The sequence below is a fragment of the Sebastes umbrosus genome, chromosome 3 (assembly GCF_015220745.1).
Source record: "Sebastes umbrosus isolate fSebUmb1 chromosome 3, fSebUmb1.pri, whole genome shotgun sequence".
In the NCBI taxonomy this organism is placed as follows: Eukaryota; Metazoa; Chordata; class Actinopteri; order Perciformes; family Sebastidae; genus Sebastes; species Sebastes umbrosus.
Genome location: NC_051271.1, coordinates 7307047 through 7328133, shown reverse-complemented (window position 1 = coordinate 7328133; position 21087 = coordinate 7307047). Strand labels below are relative to the sequence as shown.

At 40.9% G+C, this 21087-nt stretch overlaps 2 long non-coding RNA genes across 10 annotated transcripts in view; one reads left to right on the top strand and one right to left on the bottom strand.

The window, feature by feature from the left end:
• LOC119485167 overlaps positions 1-21087 on the bottom strand; it is a 103999-nt gene that overhangs the window by 26223 nt on the left and 56689 nt on the right. For 8 of the 9 annotated variants that reach the window (XR_005206209.1, XR_005206203.1, XR_005206206.1 and 5 more), the window contains exons 8-9: positions 13423-13575; positions 12107-12219 (exon numbers count right to left, since the gene is read on the bottom strand). This is a non-coding gene — a long non-coding RNA (uncharacterized LOC119485167). Of the gene's footprint in view, positions 1-2005; positions 2025-12106; positions 12220-13422; positions 13576-21087 lie in introns of those variants that run through there. The other variant, XR_005206211.1, reaches the window with a different exon arrangement.
• LOC119485169 lies at positions 13216-13989 on the top strand. The gene is made up of 2 exons (XR_005206215.1): positions 13216-13271; positions 13439-13989. It is a non-coding gene; the product is annotated as an uncharacterized LOC119485169 (long non-coding RNA).

Genomic DNA, 21087 nt, shown 5'->3' with positions numbered 1-21087 from the left:
AGTAATTACAGCATTTTCCTCACTGGGTAACCGTGTAATGGTTGATAATGTACTCATCGCCTAAAGGATTCAGTATAATAATCAGGTAATCACTTTTACCGTCTTGCTGCCTGGCTCCAGTAATAGGAATAGGTGAAGCAGGTAAACACCATGAGAGGCTGAAAATAGAGTCATTCTCCAATGAGTGCACAGTGTGGTCGACAGGACACACTGACTTGTCACCATGGCGACACATTTTTTCCCACTGCCAGATATTGTCATTTCCCGAGAGCGCCGGCAACGTGGGCTCATCAACACACCTGGACAAACTCTACTTTAAACAGACTAAGCTAATAATAAGTAAACTTTGAGGAGCACCACAGGAAGCATTACTCAGGGGCTAAAAATGTCACAGAGAAATGTCTTGACATTTTCTGACTTCAGCTATTTCAGCTTTCAGATGCTTTACATTTATAAGACACACTCTATCTCTAGCGCATTGTTTTTGCTTTACCTACTTTATCCTACAGTTTGGTTCAGAGTTAGCGACTAGCTAGTGGGCATGAAGGAGAATTTATCAACTAATAGGCCAGTTAGTAGAGGCCAAAACAGAGCTAGAAATATAGTAAATACTGGACTTAGATTCATCGGGTTGCCAGAACCACAACTTCAATTTAATGCTAATGTTGCTCTGTATCTGCTGGATGTGAAAATATGTATTAACTTTATTTATTACACGTCTGTGTTGAATACTTGATTCTGATTGGTCAATCACGGCATTCTGCGGTCTGTAATTTCTTTATAGCAGACCGTTGCTATGTATAGCAGTTCTGATGTCGTACTCTGGCGGACCGTTTTTGTGTCAGAATATTGATTCCTTCAGTAAGTAGCCGTGTAATAAGCGGGATAATGTACAGCTAGCGGCTCATTGTTGTGAAAGGATCCCCTTCAGGGCGATGCCGCACAGTCTCTAATCTGCATGTTTTTTGCTCAAAATTGCATGTGATTATCATAAAGTGGGCATGTCTGTAAAGGGGAGACTCGTGGGTACTCATAGAACCCATTTTCAGTCACATATCTTGTGGTCAGAGGTCAAGGGGGCTCTTTTGAAAATGGCCATGCCAGTTTTTCCTCACTAAAATTTAGTCCAACTTTGGAGCATTATTTAGCTTCCTTCCTGACATGGTAGCATGACATGGTTGGTACCAGTTCCTTAGGTTTTCTAGTTTCATATGATATCTGTGTCTTCACTCTAGCCCTAAAACTGAACCTGCTCGAGCCTCTGAAAGACAGTAAAGTCAGTCGGGATTGCCTGCAATCAGCAATCTGTCAAATAGTTGTCGATACATTTCAATCAAAAACACAAATGTCAACCTCATGGTGGCGCTAGAGGAAAAGTCAGGGGGTCATCAAAGTCAGAGTGATTCATTACCTGGGATCCATGGATGTCTGAACCAAATTTCACGTCAATCCATCTAATAGTTGTTGAGATATTACTGGCTAAAAATGCATGCACGCAGGATAAAACTATCCAGCATACAGGTCAGTTCCAGCACATATCGTCTATATGTTGAACAATTTGAATACAATTCCTGAAATTTAGGAACCAAGGAGCGAACTGCCCCAATTGCCCCAATAAATCCCTTAATTCTGTCAGTCAAACGAGCCCGGAGCACGGCTAAGCCAGCCAGCACATGCAGGTCAACACAAATAACAGCTCTGTGACACTTAAACCCCCTGATTTTTAGGCATTGGTGAGTCCCTGCAGCTCTCCATCAACACAAAGCTTGAGAGGAGGCCTGAAGAATTTTCCAATTAGGCGGCATGAGCTCGTCTCAAAGCTGCGGATGAGATGCACGGCCACATCGCTGCAACTTGACATTCCTGACAGCCACTTGTGTGAACTTCCATCTGTCTGCCGTCCATGCACCAGGGGTTTTCATGACAGAGCGGTGACAGCAGAGTCACAGATGCCGTTGCTGGGAATGTAATCGCTGTCTTGAGAATATCCACGTCCTGCTGTCTGCAAGAAATACAACTTCGGCCTAATGAGACAGAGACTGGGCAGGCTTGGGATTTGATTTGTGTGAATCCATTTTGTGGAGCCATTCCGTGTCTTGGAGCCGTCCTTATTATGTTGCCAGGTTGTTGTTGTTCCCCATAACGATGGTCATCGTGCACTAGTATCTGAGTGGGATGGGGATTTTAATGTGGCTGCTGCAGCAGGTGATCCTCAATTATTCACAGATTTACAGCATGGGAAACTAATGACATTCCCATCAGCCTCAGCTGTGGGCCTACAGTGTGTTTGGTGCTGATTTGCAAATGCTAACAGACTAAACTAAAATGCTGAACATAGTAAACATCAGCCTGTCAGCATTGTCATTGTGAGGATGTTAGCATGCCAACGTCAAAGCACAGCTTCACAGAGCCTCTGGCAAGGCTGTAGAGTTGTTTACCAATATTTCAAAATCAGACTATTACTTATTGGATGTTGACATGAATACTGTTTACAAGTCAGACAGTGGACTGGTAATTATGATAACTACAATATGAACATGAAGATAAGGCTGAATAGCACATCAGACAGTCCAGCAAATAAGAGCTGTAGGTGGACTAGTATGTATAATACTTGGTGGATGATCAGGGGGATGCGGGGCAGGTGATGATCAGAACGACAATGTCTGGCATGACAGGAAAAGTCACAGCAGTACAAAGATGCAAAAATATTATTAATATGCAATAAGATGACTCTGTCAAAAAAACAACAACAGAGGGCCGGTATGTTTTTCATTGGAGATTATATGCAGTAAATATCTGAACACGATAAATGCACACGCATCACAACATAGCTTATAGGTGTGCAGCTGTGCTGTTCCTCAATAATGCGCCATGTCATCTTTTCTAATCTGGGACAGACTAATCCCCCTACAGTACGTTCCTGATCCAGGCAGAGACGAAAAGGTCTCCTCGGCTGTGGTGAGTGGATTCACCATGAATGCTTCGTGTTGACCCTGCTGTCTCTCTGGCTGCGGGGCGGTGGGCTCTGTGGGACCATGTGCACCACCATCATGCTTCTCTCCACTCTGGCTCTAGTACTGCGCCGGCATTTCACCAACCGAGACAAGACGTAAGTTGTTGTTGTTGTTTTAATAAACTTTTATATAAGCTGGGAAGGGTTTTGCTACTCATTTATGTCCATTTCTTGGTACTACAATACTATAAATTCACTATACTGTTAAAGGGTGTAGGATTTGGGGGGATTTATTAGCAGAAATGGACTATAATATTCATAACTATGTTTTCATTAGTGTATATCGTTGTGTTTTCGTTATCTTGGAATGAGCCCTTCATATCTACATCTGGAGTGGGTCATCTTCACAGAGCCTACCATGTTGCTCAAACCAAACACTGGCTCTCAAGAGGGACTTTGGCATTTTTATGTTACCTGAAGGCCACCGTATTTCTCTACATGCTTGGAAAGGGAGGGGTGAGCGGAGGGGTATCTTGTACATAGCTTAGTTCCAAATCAGTTTTGAACAAGCAAAATCTTTGCAATAAAAGCTGAGCTTATTTGAGTATTTTACAGGTCATGCTTCCATTCACACTGTGGAAATATATTCTGGAGGTTTTTGCAGATGCGGTAAATAATGCCTCTTCTCAATTATGATTAAATGCATGATTGTTATTGAAGTTGTAAGTCATATACTAGCAGGGCTAGTGTATAGTAGCAGTAGCAGGGACTAGCAAGTCTAAATTCCCAAAACACCAACCAAATTGTAAAATTTTGTGAGTAATTTAAAGGTGCAGTGTGTAGGATCTGGCAGCATCTAGCGGTGAGGTTGCAGATTGCAACCAACTGAAGTGTTCCCGGGTGCCAAGCAGGTAGGAGAACTATGGTGGCCGACATGAAAACACGAAAATGTGAATCTCTCTGTCTAGAGCCAGTGTTTGGTTTTTTTGGCTCCTGTAGAAACATGGTGGACTCCGTGAAGAGGACCTGGTCCCTATGATAGATATATACGGCTCATTCTAAGGTAACGAAAACAACGATTCTTATTTTCAGGTGATTATACATTAAAGAAAACATACTTATTGATATTATATTCCATTTCTGCCAATAGATCTCCCTAAATGCTACACACTGGCACTTTACAATAAATCACAAAAACTTTTACTTTATTTATTAATTCAACTGTTCAATTATATTTTCTGTACGTTTTTTCTTCCTACATCATGTTCTCTTGCGAGGTATGTCATTGTGGAGGTGAATTCTTAATTAATTTCATTTATTTATTTTTTTTCCTAAAAACAATCAAATTTAATCTGAAATAATGTCTTAAGTCAGACTGACGTAACATATGTGTGTAATCCTAGAATGTAAACTCCTTTTCATATCACTATAGAGTTACAGAAATATTACAGAGGACATGACCTCAGTGTCCTGTCTCCGGTTACTACTGTAATCCCGTCTTTTGTTGGTCTGTTGTCCACTTCAGAGAGAGAGAGAGGCTTGTGGTTTGTATATTGGTGCCTTCAAATGGGGTCGTGTTTACGAGAAGAGTCCTGATGAACGCCCCCCTCATGTGGTATTCACCACCTCGTAAGTGGAAAGTTTCTAAAAGCTCAGAGTTTAGGACTTGTGACGTGATTGTTGACGTTGTCATAAATGGCAGAGGCCATGGAAGTTCATTTTTCAGTGCATAATAAGTTAACATATTGTAATTTTAGTCGTATATTGTTTTTCTTTGTAATTGTGTAATATATCTGAGGAAAATGTTGATATTCCATTATGTTACCCGCTTGCTAGATTGCTAAATCGTTAGCCTCTGTGGCTTCTAGACGCCGAAAGTAACGTTAATATTGCCGTTGCTTAACAGCGGTGTTCTCACGACTTAACCACTTGAGCGCCAAGCATATCGCGTACACGACTTCCCATGTTGTAAACACAAGATCACAGGTTTCATTTGAAGGCACCATCAATTCTGAGCCCATCTAGTCATCTCAGTAAGAATAAAGGGTACATTAGTGTTTGAGAATCAAGTTTGAGCACTTGTTCTTTCTTTTTGTAGCAAACATTTGCAGCACAGCCTTCATCTTTTTATAAAAAATCTAAAAAAATCTAAAAATTGTGGCCATTTTGTGATCCATTACAGCTTTAAATGAGCACCCTCAGGCCAGCGCTGTGTGCATATACTATCACTAATTAGGACTATGTGGTTGAAATTAATCTTGTTTAATTCAGTAGTAATCCAATTCCAGATATGTCTCAGGTGTGGTTTTAATGTATACCCTTTCTAGGATACCAGCATTATGAAGTATTATTTTGTGATCCAAAGAAAACAAACTTTCTGGATCAATAAGTCCAGTTTTTATCGCTCACTAACTGAAGGTTCAAGTTGAAAGCTTTATTTTTTAACTGTTTAATTTATCTTTCAATACAGCAAAAAATGCTTTTGCTTCCTTCCGGTGCTCTGGATGTGCCGGGATCTTCTCATAATGTTTGAGAATAAATTGCTTTAGATGTCCTCATCCTCAGGTTGTCAGATATTGATCTCTCCACACAATTATGTGTAATGAGGTGCGGCGCCTCGGCTGGAGATCCATGTCTAATGCTAGAGCATGACAAAGTAGAGACCACGACATGAGTCATTTTTCCAAGAGCCCCTTCTTGCCTTCAGGCGCTCAACCCCCCGGGCGGGCAGGGTCTATCCTTGGATCTCCTTGGAGCTCATTACGACTTTCAACATCTTCGGATGAACAAAGCAATTATGTGGTGTGAATAACACCACGGTTTGGGGCTTGAATTGATTCCGAGGTGACGGGGTGCTGGGAAACGAGCTGAATACTGTGAAATGTTTTTTGTCTTTCTGGGTTAGTCAGCCTCATAGTGATTGTTTTGTCACTGAAGGGAATCTCCGAGAGCCGGATGCTATTCTGAGCTGACTAGAATCTGGCAAATACTGACGGTAAATGCCAAGATTATTATGTTGAGAGCCGAGGTAATACTGACAGACTCAAAAAAACCTGATGCTCTTTATGAAGGTTGTTTTACGTAAATGCCAGAACCAACACTTTAGGTTGGCTCTTGACTGTCGATCATATTTATGACACGCTGTTATATAATGAGCATACATATGCCTTAAATATGACGTCTCAGGAGGAGTTTAATAGAAGACTGTGATTCTTAATATAGCTCGGGGACTGAACAAATTGTATGTGATGGATTTAGACTCTATTTTTCTCAGGAACACTGTTGTTCTTCGTAAAATGCCACATCCAAACAGATAATTCACTTAATTACACAGGTACATCCAGTAATAACCATCTGTTGATGTTTTGACATTCAACTAAATAAACAGATAGATAATTATACTGTATTCAGTTGCCGAAAGGTTGAATCATAAATGCAGCATTAAGAAACTGCAGGCCAGCAAAGACTGATATTTGTTGATGAGATGAAAAATGGAAGAGAGTTTCCAATGTTAGAGAATGAATAATTTTTTTTTATCAGAAATAAGATTGTGTTAAAAGCCAGTAATTTAGCCCTGTTGTTTTTTTAATGGATCCTTACAATACTCAGCTAACAATGCCTTCTTCTAAGAATTGCATTTATATTATGGCCGTCAATTGATTAAAATATTTAATCGCGATTAATTGCAAATTAAACGCACATTTTTTATCTGTTCAAAATGTACCTTAAATAGAGATTTGTCAAGTATTTAATACTCTAATCAAAATGGGAGTGGACAAAAATGCTGCTTTATGCAAATGTATGTATATATTTATTATAGGAAATCAATTAACAACACAAAACAATGACAAATATTGTCCAGAAACCCTCACAGGTACTGCATTTAGCATAAAAAATATGCTCAAATCATAACATGGCAAACTGCAGCCCAACAGGCAACAACAGCTGTCAGTGTGTCAGTGTGCTGACTTGACTATGACTTGCCCCAAACTGCATGTGATTATCATAAAGTGGGCATGTCTGTAAAGGGGAGACTCGTTGGTACCCATAGAACCTATTTTCATTCACATATCGTGAGGTCGAAGGTCAAGGGACTCCTTTGAAAAGTGGCCATGCCAGTTTTTCCTTGCCAAACTTTAGCATAAGTTTGGAGCGTTATTTAGCCTCCTTCGCGACTATCTAGTAAGACATGGTTGGTACCAATGGATTCTTTAGGTTTCTTAGTTTCATATGATCACAGTATCTTTACTTTAGTTTTAAAACTGAGCCCGGGACAACCTTCGAAAAATCTATTGCGTTAATGTGTTAGACAAATTAGTGGCGTTAAAACTAATTTGCGTTAACGCGTTAACTTTGACAGCTCTAATTTATATACAACTAAATATATGTTGTGGAAACAAATTGCCGTCCAGACATACTGTATATGCAAAATGTTCTATTGAGCAAATGTGCAACATGTTCATCGTGTTCAACATTTTTCATTTCTTTTTCTTACAATATCTTCCGACGGGAACATTAAAGGGGACATATGAAAAACGTACTTTTTCATTGCTTGTGCACATACATTTGGGTATCTGGAGTGCCTACCAACCCACTTTGTTTTGTTAAGTTTCACTTTTCTGCAAGTTGTTTTTACAGTGTAATGAATTTAAACTTTAATTTCAGTGGTTGTTTAGGAAGTAGAAAAAAAAACAATTACAGCAACGTACTTTAGAAAATGTTCAGCAGCACACAAACTTGTTTCTCTTCTTGATAGGATGAAAACGCATCATCAGGGAATCCAATTTGTTTTGTGTGCACTCACTGGGTAATTGTGCCAACTAGCTGCACCGCTTTACAAAACTGCAGGAATAACATGACTATGATCCAGAAAATGATAGTACAGAATAAAGCGCCTCAAAACAGGGACATTTTCACTCTGCGTTTCCATTCAAATCATTAAAAGGATTTGTTGAAGAGATGCCAAAATAAAAAAATGAGACACAAACACACTCTGACCAACACTTCTCTGAGACTGTGTGAGACAGAACCCCACTCAACCCCACCCCAATCCCTTCACAGTTAGTGTTTCTCATCATTCTCTCCTTCATCTAGTTCATTATAATCTTCATCTCTATGGATGTAACACACAATTCTGCCCACTCTGACCTCCGTCTCTTCCTTCTCTCAGCTTTCCAAAAGACTCGGGGACGAACGAGGCGCCCTGTGTGCAGAGCAGCAACGACTCAGAGAAATGAGGCTCAGTGTGCTACCAGGCACCCGCCTCAGGTAAACAATACAAAAATACTGTTTTCTTGTGTCACCAATTCCTTCCATGGCCAGGCCATTTTTCTGGTACTGTGACAATCTAGGATGTCAGAGTCAACCTGCAGCTTTTTATTAGAGCCTCTGTGAGCAGGATTTAAACCTGCGGTAGATTTTTTGGCATCATTGGGCAAAAATTCCATAATAACCTTTCATCATATTGTAACTCAAGTGTTCTGAGAGAAAACTAGACTTCTGCTCCTCCTCATGGTTCTGTTTTCCGACTTTAAAAAATCTAGCCCTTAACGGGAGACTTTGGCCAATCACAGGTCATTTCAGAGAGAGAGAGCGTTCCCATTGGCTGTGCTCCGGCTGGTGGGCAGTGCTTGGTATTTCCTCAAGTTATCTCAACATGGCTGTTGGGTCACAACCTTTCTCATTTTACAGCTAAACAGTACACTACAAGATGTTTCTGAAAACATTTGAGGAGAGAAATAGGCATTACAGTAACAGAATATTGATTCATATTTGATCAGCGCTGCCTAGTTTGACCTTTTGATCAGAGTTCGCGAGTGATTGACAGCTGCTCAGAGACGTCAGGCTCCAGCTCGGCTCTGATTGGTTGTTTTCCTCCGGTATGTGAGATCCTGCAGATGCCATTGGGAGCACCGGAGGACACAGAGGCACATGATTTTTTTGAGATTACCCGTCTCATGCACTACTGTCAGAATATAATGACTGTTTTATAAAAATAACTTTTTTTAATCATATTTGCTCCATTTCTACCCACTGCAGCTTTACGTGTCTGACAGCACCAACAGTTTAATCACTGCTCTGAGTTACTGCTTATGAGTCAGCGCCTTAACATTTACATTTCTCCGGTTTTCCAAGAAGGCGAAGTGTTTAATAAATCTTCTTGGGGGCAGTTTGTATAAGAATCTAAATATGTCGAGCTGTTAATAAAGCTAATTACAGCAGTCTTCCCTCATTGTCTTATAGTGACAGAAAGTTAAGATAGTATAGGCCTATTGTCATTCTTATTTCACCCTCATTTCATTTTGAGCAACAATAAAATGATTGGTCTGTACAGCTGACACAGTTATATTTGTCCAATGGGTGGATAAAATGTCTTTATACCAGGTTATTAGTTATACTTGTAGAGTCTACTGCAATCCAACAGCCCTGTAATAAATCCTCTAATTGAGTTTTTGTTTAGTTCATAAAACAAAAGTAGATTTGAATTGGACTGCATTGTAAAGTGTTAATATTATTTTGTCCACCCACCTTCCAAGTGCATCTCTCGTGTCAACATCTGACATATTTTGGTATGACTTTATTAAAATATCGGTTTACACGGTGATGACAACAGCGCAATTGAGGAGCATCCATCTCATGTAACTCTGAAACCAACCAGAGCTGCCTTCACATGATAAGAAATTTGCTCAGCACAATGTAGCTGCAGAGGCTAAGCGCAGCGCAGCCATCAAAAAGTGCGCTGCAAGGAATGGCATTCACTGTTTCTAGGCAACAACAACAGTTGCAGCTGTTATCTTGTTGGCTGCGCTTTGATAGGTCAGAGGTAGGGATACACCGATGCCACTTTTTTTCAGACCGAGTACAAGTACAAGTACTTACATTTGGGTACTCGCCGATACCGAGTACCGATACGAGTACTTCTCTGTGTCAAAAAGCTGAATAAAGTCAGGATAAAGTGGTCGTTTTATAAAAATAACTTTTTTTTAATCATATGTGCCAATTCTACTTACTGCAGCTTTAAAGATGTGTGTTATGTTTCAGCTTTTACTGGACTGATAATGGGACTGTAGTGTGGCCACACCATGTGCACTGATACCCTATTATCTTACTAGCAGAATAGTTTCTACCACCCGCTTTGTGTTGAAGAGTATCAGTTTCTAGGCTCAAGTTGCATTGTAGGAAACTGTGTTGGACCCCTTGAGGGGGGCGGACGTGCATGCATGGCTAGTGCAGTGACCCGGTGCTCGAGTTGGTGACACAACTGTGCGGAGGGGGACATCATGGCTAGGAGGGGAGACAGCCAGGCAACGGACGCATGTTTGCCAGAGCACTGGAGGGATGTACGAGACTGGAGCATAGAGAAGAGACAAAACCACAGAGTAAGACCGTCTCTGATGTCTGAATCCTCTTCTGTCCTGCTCTCTCTCGTCTTCACACACAGCAACCTGAACATGTTGTGGTCTTGTTTTCTAGGAATAGTCTCTCTAACAGCTCCTGCACATGTAACTGTGAACGGGCTGAACTCAGAGCTGCTTGTTTTTTTTCCCCAGAACAGTCAATAGTAAGTCATTTAGACAGTCTGTTATGTATGTTATTTGTTCGATGCCTCTGGGTGTTGTCCAGCAGATCAATCAACGTCAGTGCTCCTTTACTTATCTCTAAACTGTGCTGCATCTCTTGTGCAATACCTCTATTACTGTAAGCAACTGTATGTTTTACTTAAGTTAAAAAAAATTAAAATGAAGTTTGCATGTAATGCATTGAGCCGGTTAGTGTTATACATTTGCTGATATATTGTATGACCCTCCATATATGTAGTGTGTGGGACATCATGTAATGATTGCATATATGATTGTCCTTTGTACGAACGCACGATCAATACATTAAAAAACTCCACTGATTTTCCCTGTAGGCCATATAGAGTTAATGTTAAACGAACATAAAAATCTGTACCAATTAATGTATTAATTAGCTTCTTAATGAATTCATTAACACAGAGACGCATTACATAACAGTCATTATGAAGCACCATTACACCATGCTGTGCTCACAGTAAATATAAGAGAAAGAAGGACAAATCTGCCCGTCGGCACAAACGCGTCTCCAGCTGTGTGTGAATCATCTGGAAAGTAAATGTCAAAAAATAAACGAGTGCCTGACAGACAGCCGTCATGTTATTGATTAGATGACTTGGCTACCGTACGTCTTTCCAAATAAACACAAAGCCATTATTGCTCTTACTAATTTTGTTTTTGATTGCCACCTTCCAAAAAAAGTCACAGGTCAGAACCGGTTCAGCATCCGGCTCAGTGACAAACGTTGACTTATGGGGAGCTTGAACCACAATCCTGCACCCTACAAATGACTGTATGCTCATAGTTCAGTGGCAGTGTTTAATGTTCAGTGCAGGAAGTAGCACAATTTGGGATTAATTAAAATTAGGGCTGTTAAAGTTAACGCGATAATAACTTATTAACACATCAGAGGTTGTAGCGGGCTCAGTTGTAAAGCTAGAGTAAATATACTGTCATCTTATGAAACTAAGAACCTAAAGAATCCGTTGGTACCAACCATGTCATACTAGCTTGTCGCAAAGGAAGCTAAATAATGTTCCAAACTTACCCTAAGTTTTGGCGAGGAAAAACTGGCACAGCCATTTTCAAAGGGGTCCCTTGACCTTCGACCTCAAGATATGTGAATTAAAAACTGTTCTATGGGTACCCACTAGTCTACCCTTTACAGACATGCCCACTTTATGATAATCAAATGCAGTTTGGGGGCAGGTCATAGTCAAGTCAGCACACTGACGTTTTTATACTAAATGCAGTGCCTGTGAGGGTTTCTGGACAATATCTGTCATTGTTTTGTTTTGTTAATTGATTTCCAATCATAAATATATACATACATTTGCATAAAGCAAATCTCCTCAAAATGGGTCTACCACATAATAAGTTTAGGCCTCTCTTAAAAGTTTATTTTCAACGCATCGTCTTTCCGAATGTTGGAAACAACACTTGTAAGGGAACAACTTGTGCAGGATCTTAGCTCTGGATAAAGTCATTTAGATTGTTACATCAGTCTGTAGGGAAACCGTCGTCCTCCACAGACAGAATCACTCTAATGCAGAATATTTAGAAAAGATTTCCTGTTTACCTTTCAACTACGGCCTGTGATGTTCACTTTGCAGAGGCTGTCGTCTTCCTCTCCAGAATCGGGGTCCCGCTTGCACTCCTGGCTGGCTCTACAATATTAGAAGCTTTTTCCCCCTCAACAAAGAGAAAAATAAAAAATGTTTTAATCTTAATGTCCCTGAAAACTTGATTTAAATTTCAATTGCAGTAATTTGAAACTCAGCTAATCTGCTCCATCGGGACTGTGTGTGTGTGTGTGTGTGTGTGTGTGTGTGTGTGTGTGTGTGTGTGTGTGTGTGCGTGTGTGTGTGTGTGTGTGGTTTGATCAAATTTGATTGACAGCTCCAATAACATAAACAAACGACCCACAAACTATCATCAGATTTTGATTCAAACTTTTCCTTCTTCTTGTTCTTCGTTTGACATTAAACGAACAAGTACAAATTCCTTGTGGGATTCTTGTACCAACCAATGACAAAGTACCCAAGAAAACAATCTAAATTCAAAGCTAAAGGGAGTTACAATTCAAATAAGGCTTTTAAACAAAAAAGTGTTTACAGCCTTTGGATTAATAGAAAAACAAATCGAGTCAATGTACTTGATTGTAAACCAAGACGTTTTTAAAACAAAGACTTTTTACCAGTAATTTTATATTTATATTATGAAATTTAAGCCAATAACATTAAAAGAACAGAAATGCAAATGTTTGTTATCTTCTAGTTTATCAAACATTGTCATTGATATGGCTGTTGATGAAAATACCAATGTTATTTTTTTTTAATTATTTAGGGTTCCTTCAAACATCTGTCCACACACGGAAGAAAATGTGTCTTATAGGCTAAGTCTGTGTCGTTAACAGCTTTTACATTGATCAGTGAGAAATGTCCTCGGCAACTAAAACTAACTCTAACTCTGTTAGAAGTCCAGTAAGGCTGAACACCTCCTGTAGCTCGCTTAATATTCCATCAACTATAATATGAAACCACTCTGTCCGCTCAGAGGTGGGTCTGCCGTGATCAAAAGGTACAAGATCCAATTCCGCTTTGCAACATCGCTCTCTAAATGATGAAATACTTCACGTCGCTCTCTCTCTCTCTCTCTCTCTCTCTCTCTCTCTCTCTCTCGTTTCCACACAGATGTGGGTTGCAGATGTGGAGGGTGTCCTCAGGTCCATGAGGAGACAACTGGTGAGTGTCGTTTTTATAAGAATATGGAGTGTAGTAATATGACTGAGATGATTATCTACTAACTTGATTTGATAATTCTAAATGATACTTGTTTTATTGATCGTGGTTGCTTCTAGCTCATTGTGGGCAGTGAAGTGTCAAACTAACTTACCTTCTCATGTTCCCAGAATGCTTCTCTGGAGAAATATCCTCGTTGTAACAGTGGAAACAGCCCAGGGTGTCGTCCTCCATCCTCTTTGAACCACAGCAGGTCTCTCTGCAGTCAACCAGCTGATCCATAGAGGCGGCTTCAGATGTCCTTCAACTATTTGAAAACAGAACAAATCACATATTTCAGACAGGCTTTAAACCAGCCCCTATTGCTAGTTTCCAGTATTTGTCTTTTATTCCAGCAAAAAAAAAAGGATGTCACCAAAGATTAGGTGCCCACAGCGCTGTGTCTTTGTGTCATGAGTAATAAAATTGCAACACATATTATGTTTGAACCCAGTTTTTCTTGAGCGCTTCAATCACTCATGCAGTGATCTCTTCTCTTAAGCTGTTGTTTGACATTCAGGAGAGGAAAGTAATTTCACACCCAAGCGTATCATTAATCAACTGTCCCATAAACAATAAAAAGTAGTTTCTAACTTGAGGTTCTCCTGGAACGACTGATAACTTTTTGTCATTACTACTCTGTAACCAGACCAGAAATAAACAAGTGTTTTCTGCGATGTTGCACGGCCTGTTGCGTCTTTATTTGAAGGGGAAATCCACACTCGCGCTGTCAGGAGCACAAAAACAAGCTACCGGGGTGATTCTTTTCAATCATTTGACATTTTTTCTCTCTACATGTGGATTCTCGAGCCTGTCGAATGATGCCCAAATCATATACAACAACGATTTAGCCCTACATATGTACAGGATCTCAGCAACTAATGCTGTTTTTCATCTTTTTTTACGAGCTGGACCATTTCCTTTGCCGACAAATGAGATTTTGTTATTTCCTCCTTGATTACATAAATGATTGAATCCTTTGTTGATATTAAGGTTGTTTTCCTGTTTGTTGTCCCGTGGATACCAGTGTGCATTCGATTTATGTTCCACTGGGACCAACAGGCCACGGTGACTGAATATGTAGTATAGTGTTATGCATCTACTCTATTAAGAACTCTATTATCGTAAAATGTCTCTGTTTGCCATTGTGACAACTGTGTACCAAATCCCTCCAGCCGTGGTACACTATAGGGGGAACTAATTTGCCCTAATATGTCGCCATGAACATCGCGTCTGCCAAGCGAGCACTCTGAATGTGTAATCAGGACGGTATGGGACACGAATATCTGCTGATAGTGGCGGCAGCACTTCCATATCTCGCTGCTGCCTCCTGCCCTGATGAGCCCCGTCTGACTCAAATTACAAGGTGAAAGCGGGGATTCGTGCACTCGGTAAAGTAGAGCGGCTTGGGTAATGAGTGTGGTCTTCCTGCACACTCTGGCAGACCATGGGGTTTAATCTAATGATGGGGAGAGAGAGCCATGATTCCTAATGGCCTCAGAGAGAGAGAGTGAGAGAGAGACATGGAGGTAGGGACTGATGGACACTCTGATACAGAGCCCTCTTTCTTCCCTAATCACTGGGGCAGCTCACTTGTACTGCAGACTTAATCATATCTCCACTAGACTTTGAGATTCAATATAGAAGAAAAAAAAAGAAGCCCCTGAGTGAAGACTGGGAGGAATCAAAGGAACAGAAGTGAACTTATTGGCTCTTGGGGAGCTGATTATAGTTGTGTTGTTGACTGTTGGCAGTAGAGAGATGCAGGGCATTCAGACATCAAGTCAATGTTTTGACCTGTTTTTGAAGCTATCTGTCATGATCACAGCAGCCTAAAGGCTTTGTCTAATATATGTTATTATACCATAAAACACGGGTCAGAAATTAAGGTCAACCACAGGCCAGTTTATTTCATATTATTAATAAGGGAGTCATGCAGGCACGATGGAAACACAAATGTAAATGTCTTCTTTCTTTTATTTATACTTCCAAGAATAAATTAATTTATAAAACTGCTTTGTATCTGAGGGCAGATGTCATTTTCCCCATTAGCAAGTGAATGCATTAACTGAAATTAATATTCATTTGGCAAAAAATGAACAATGTGTATTCTGTGTTGCCCTACAGTACAAGATTGGAGAATTAATTGATGTAAATGACTCGAGTGGCCCGCTTCAGTCATGGTTGGATGGAAGTACAGTTGTTATTGTTGTTGACTCAGAAACAAGACTTAAGAGTATACAGCAGGGATGCTCAACTTGCTTTGCCCGGGGGCAACTTTTGCAAAAATGACAGGAGGCCAGGGGCCAGTTAATAAACAAACATTAGTAATATTTATCAGATAAAATGAATAAACATTAAAAGACCTCTGACGGCGGGTCCGGGGAATCCCCTCCTGGCACTTCGTTTTGATAAACAAGCTCTATTAGTCAATGTTTTTTATGCACTCTAGCACCTTATTTACATTAAAAGTACAAAAAAGTCCCAATGTGTAAATCCATTTATTTTCCTTACGAATTAGAAAATGATTGGCGGACCACCTGGCACCCTACAGGTGTACGTACGTTAAGTATCTACAGCCATGTTACAGCTCTGAGAGGCTCTACTTTGACACAGCAGTGCTTTAAGCTAAATGCTAACCGTAGACTGTATATAAAGAGTGGACATAGTCACCGTGACGTCACCTATTGGTTTGTGGAATGCCGTTTCAAAGCCTTGAGTTTGGCATTTTGGCCGTCGCCAACTTGTTTTTTTACCTTTGCCATCTTGTTTTTGGCAACCAGAAGTGACACAAGAGGCTGGAAGTACAACCGACCACTAAATAAGACATTTTTAGGTGACCAAAATGTTCCGATTAACTTCCATGAACTGAAAGCACACTATGAAAAGGTTGAAGTTGGACACGGACAACTCCCAGACCGGACAACACCATGGTAGCGACCTGTCAATCCCAAGGTAGCCGCACCCTAAAGCATCCCCTGCTTTATGGTCTATTTGACTCTAAATGGAACCATAATTGACTAAATGAACATCATGTTGTATTGAAGAAGACTTGAAACTAGCGACTGAGACCATAAACTCATGTTTACAATGTTTACTGAGGTAATAAATCAAGTGAGAAGTAGGCTCATTTTCTCATAGACTTCTATACAATCAGACTTCTTTTTGCAACCAGAGGAGTCGCCCCCTGCTGGCTGTTAGAAAGAATGCAAGTTTAAGGCACTTCAGCATTGGTTTCACTTCTCAGACCCGGAGGTTGCCCTCTGATGCTAACGTCAACATGCTAACATGCTCACAATGACATAGCTTTCTGTGTAAGTGTAATGTTTACCATGTTCACCATCTTAGTTTAACATGTTAGCATGCTAAAATTGTAGTACAGCTGAGGCTGATGGGAATTTTTTTTTAGCTTTTCAGGTATTTGGTCATTAATCACAATATCAAGCAAATTTAAATTTTGACCTGATGATGGTGCTAGATGGAAAATCAGACACCAAAATTATTACAAGTCATCGTGAGGGGGACAGGGATGTCTCTGGACCAAACTTCATGCCGACCCATTCAACAGTTGTCGAGATATCTCACACGAAAACCATGAATGTCAACCTCATGGTGGCGCTATAGGAAAAGTCAAGGGATCACCAAAGTCAGCAGGATTCGTCATCTGAGATCCATTAAAGTCTGCACGAAATTTCATGGCAATCCATGACCAGCTGACAGACAGATGGACACTGGCAGGAACCACGACATTAGCTTGACTAAAAAAAAACAGCATCATATTTCATTACCTCTAGTTTAGTGGAATTAATGTATGAAGTAACTGTGAGATAATAATCATTGATTCATGACCCATTAAGTGTTGACTAATCACAGAGTGACTTGATCATTGCTTAATGGTGAGCAACAGGAATTAATGATACACGTTGCATTAATTCATTCATTAATAAATCCAGATGAATCGTGCATTAGTTCGGCATTACTTAATGACACACGGTAACACAGTAACACCTTACACCAGCACACACATGCTGGTGTAAGGTGTTAATGTGTATGCATTTAATGCTGTACTTTCAATGTAATGTTGATGTTGATGTGAATTCCTTCTAGTAATTGAATATTGTCTTCACATGATGCGTCATCACAGCTCATCTATATGTACACACATGTGCACACACCTTCAATTAGAGCTGTTCCGATACCGATACCAGTATCGGAAACTCGTCCGATACTGCCCAAAATTCAGTATCGGGTATCAGCGAGCACGCCAGTCTATGCACCGATCCCATACCATAATTTATTAACCAAAAAAGAAATCAACTTGTTTAACCAGAAATCAATTATTATTCGCTGCTACAAACGTGAAGTAGCCTTCACTGTGCTCAAAGAGTATAGAAGCAAAGAGGCGAAACTCTGGTAATTTTTGGACATTAGCCACCAGATGGCGTTGTGGTAGCGCTACCGCCATTGTGGACTGTAAACGCCATTGAGTCCATAGCCATGAATGTATAAAGAGACGTTTGTGACTCAGATCCCAACTCGTCAGAGGTGCCCCTCGGCATCGGAGACCGACACATGGAGTACCCATGGATGTACAAAGGGAACTGGATCCAGCGTTGGAGGCGGGGCCCCGTTCATTCCTATGAAAGTTGCTCAGTGGCGCATGAAGCCAAAATGGCTCGTCTTCCAACTGGAAAGGTACCCGGATCTTCCGGCGATCTGCGCAGTAGCGTTTTCTTTAATCCCACCTCCCAGCCCTCGCTCCAGCCTCGGTCTGGGTCTCATTCACATGAACGGAGGAAGGAAATAACTCTGGATTCGGCTATTAGTGCATTTTACAACTTTTCATACTGGGAAATTGATTCACTTCAAAAATTATCCGCTGAGTTACAGACGTCTCTTTCCCAATGTAAGTCTATGGGAAAAAGTATTTTTGGGCCCAATGGCATCACGTGACGGACACGGAAGTTGTAGTACTGCCGTTTGGTCACTACGAAAATTGGCACTCTTCCTGAGGGCTTGGGTTTAACCTGAGCCAGGCCAAACAACAATCCTATCACATCCATACATGGTCAGTAGTAAACAGCTGTTAAATAACAATAATCATAACTTTTAGTACTCGGTATCGGCCGATACCGCAAGTTCAGGTATCGTTATCGGTATCAGGAAGGAAAAAATGGTATCGGAACATCTCTACCTTCAATAAAAGAAATCATATTTTTTGTCCCAGTATCACCTCTCCTGTTCTCTGTTGCCAGAAATACCTGCAAATGAATGTGCTTCTGTGGTGATGGGAACACCTCGTAATCAGCAGCAGGTGGATACAGCGAGCGGCAGCCTCCTGCAGTGAGAGCAAAAGTCGGATAAGATGCCACTCGCAGGCAATTAGCACGAAGCCGCAACAATAACGCTCCTCAAAACTCTTAACCAAAGCCTCAGACACACACGGCTGAAAACGCCTACACACACACATACACACTGTGGTTGTGTCAGAGGGCTTGAGTGGGTTGGAGAGGTTATGAGAATAGCGAGGTGTCCCCTCAGCCGGCATGATATGTTTGTTCTCTTCTCTCGGCGCCATCAAGGTGCCACTTCAGGAAATGAGCGGCGACATACAGAGAAGATTCTTCTAATAGGTCGGGTAACGTATGAGCATCATGAGAGCTGACCCTGTGGTTGACACTGTGATGGAGGAAATTAGATGAAGGAGAAACACAGCAGAGAGCAGCCGGATAGCGGTCGTTGCCGTACATAACTGGTGTCGATAAAGGACGAGACACAGCAGGCACAGTTACTGTAAATTGTTATTTTTAACCAGAGGTTAATAATATCCTAACGATACTAAATGCTAGATTTATTCAAAGTGTGCACGCGGAGGTTTGACTGCTGCCTGCCAACAGATTACACCATCTACAGCACACATGACTGCTTCTCAGTGAACGCACCCCTCGGACATGTCAGTAATGCCCACTGGCCGCGAGAGTCAATGCATTTCTAAAAGAACGATGCATTTCAAGAGTAACATGGACTCCCTCTAATCGAGTCAGGCAAGTTGGTTCAGTCATCTTGCAAGACTGCGTATCAGCCCCCTGTGACACAGTGCTCATAACCATCACGCTAATCCAGCTGCCTCTGTTCAAATCCCCCACAAGCATGCTCCAACAAGCAGGTCACGAGGATGGAGGTGACCCAATAAAACCACGTCCACATTATAACAAGGAGTGATTCCCCCGCTGCGGAGGGAGAGGCACTGGGCTTTCCCCCTGTCTGTTCTTCTTGGCATATCTTCAGTTCAGCGAGTGACTCAGCCCTTTGGATGCCCCATGGCTGCCGGGTGGCAGCTGAGCTGAATTAGAGATGGCCTGGTGGGCCCTCCAAGCTGCTTCTGTTGCCTTGGTGCTGTCAGGATGCTGGCAGCTGGTTGAGTTGCAGGTGAAACTAACTTCTGAGACGAGAGCTGCTCACTTAATAACGCCAACGACTCGTATAAGGGATAAATACGTTAAAACGTGTGGTGAAATTACCATGCTTAAATGACTATTTCAATATGTATGTTAATCAATCAATCAATCAATTTAATTTTTAAGTGAAGATAACTAAATATTCATTGGTTCCAGCAAATTGAATGTGAATATTTGCTTGCACTGCTTGCTGTTATTGGATGGGGTCACACCCATAGACTGTATATAAGAAGTGGACGTCACCCATTGGTTTGTGGACTGCCGTTTTGAAGCCTTGTGTTCGGCATTTTGGCCTTCGCCATCTTGTTTTTTTGCAACCGGAAGTGACCCAAGAGGGTGGAGCTAAGTACAACCAAAAAGGTTATAATTAACTTTCATGAACTGAAAACACACGGTGAAAGGGTTAAAGTTGTAAGACGAAAACACAGACAACTCCCAGACCGGACAACGCCGTGGTAGCAACCTGTCAATCACAAAGTAGCCACGCCCTAAAGCATCCCCTGCTTTATGGTCTATTTGACTCTAAATGGGACCATAATTTACTAAATGAACATCACGCTGTATTGAAGACTTGAAACTAGCGATTGAGACCATAAACTCATGTTTACGATGTTTACTGAGGTAATAAATCAAATGAGAAGTAGGCTCATTTTCTCATAGACTTCTATACAATCAGACTTCTTTTTGCAACCAGAGCCAAGTTAGCTGTTTCCTTTATGCTAAGCTAATCAGCTGCTTGCTCCAGTTTTATATTCCCCGTACAATCATGAGAGTGATATCAATCTTCTCTTCTAACATAATCAACAAGGAAAATAGTTGTTGGTAGCAGCCTTAAACATAAGATACAAAGAACGGATGAATTATGGAAAGAGTCTAGTGGGAGTGAGAAAAGGCACAAAGCTGAAGAAAGCAAATAGAGAATCCAATTTATTATCTCTACACTGGCTGACAGTATCTCATATTGTTGTAAAACAAGTGGTAAAAAACAGGAAATGACCAAATTCAACAATGTAACCTTTATGCATTAGAGAATAAGGAGATGATAAATTCAGCCTGACATACTGTATCTGGTGTCTTTGACCCCCACTAAGCTCTCAGGGTATAAACCAAGTTTATGCAAGCTGCACCGAGTTAGCTTGCCCCTGTCGCCATGTGTTTGTAAAACACATGACATTTTAAAAAAATCACATTTTCAGTTTTCACAGTAGCTGATCTAGCGGATTGAGAATGATTTTACATGGTGATTCTCCACACAGCATCCAGGCAGCCACAACTTTATTAGTTTTTAAATGATAAATTTCACAATAAGTGGCTGCGTATTT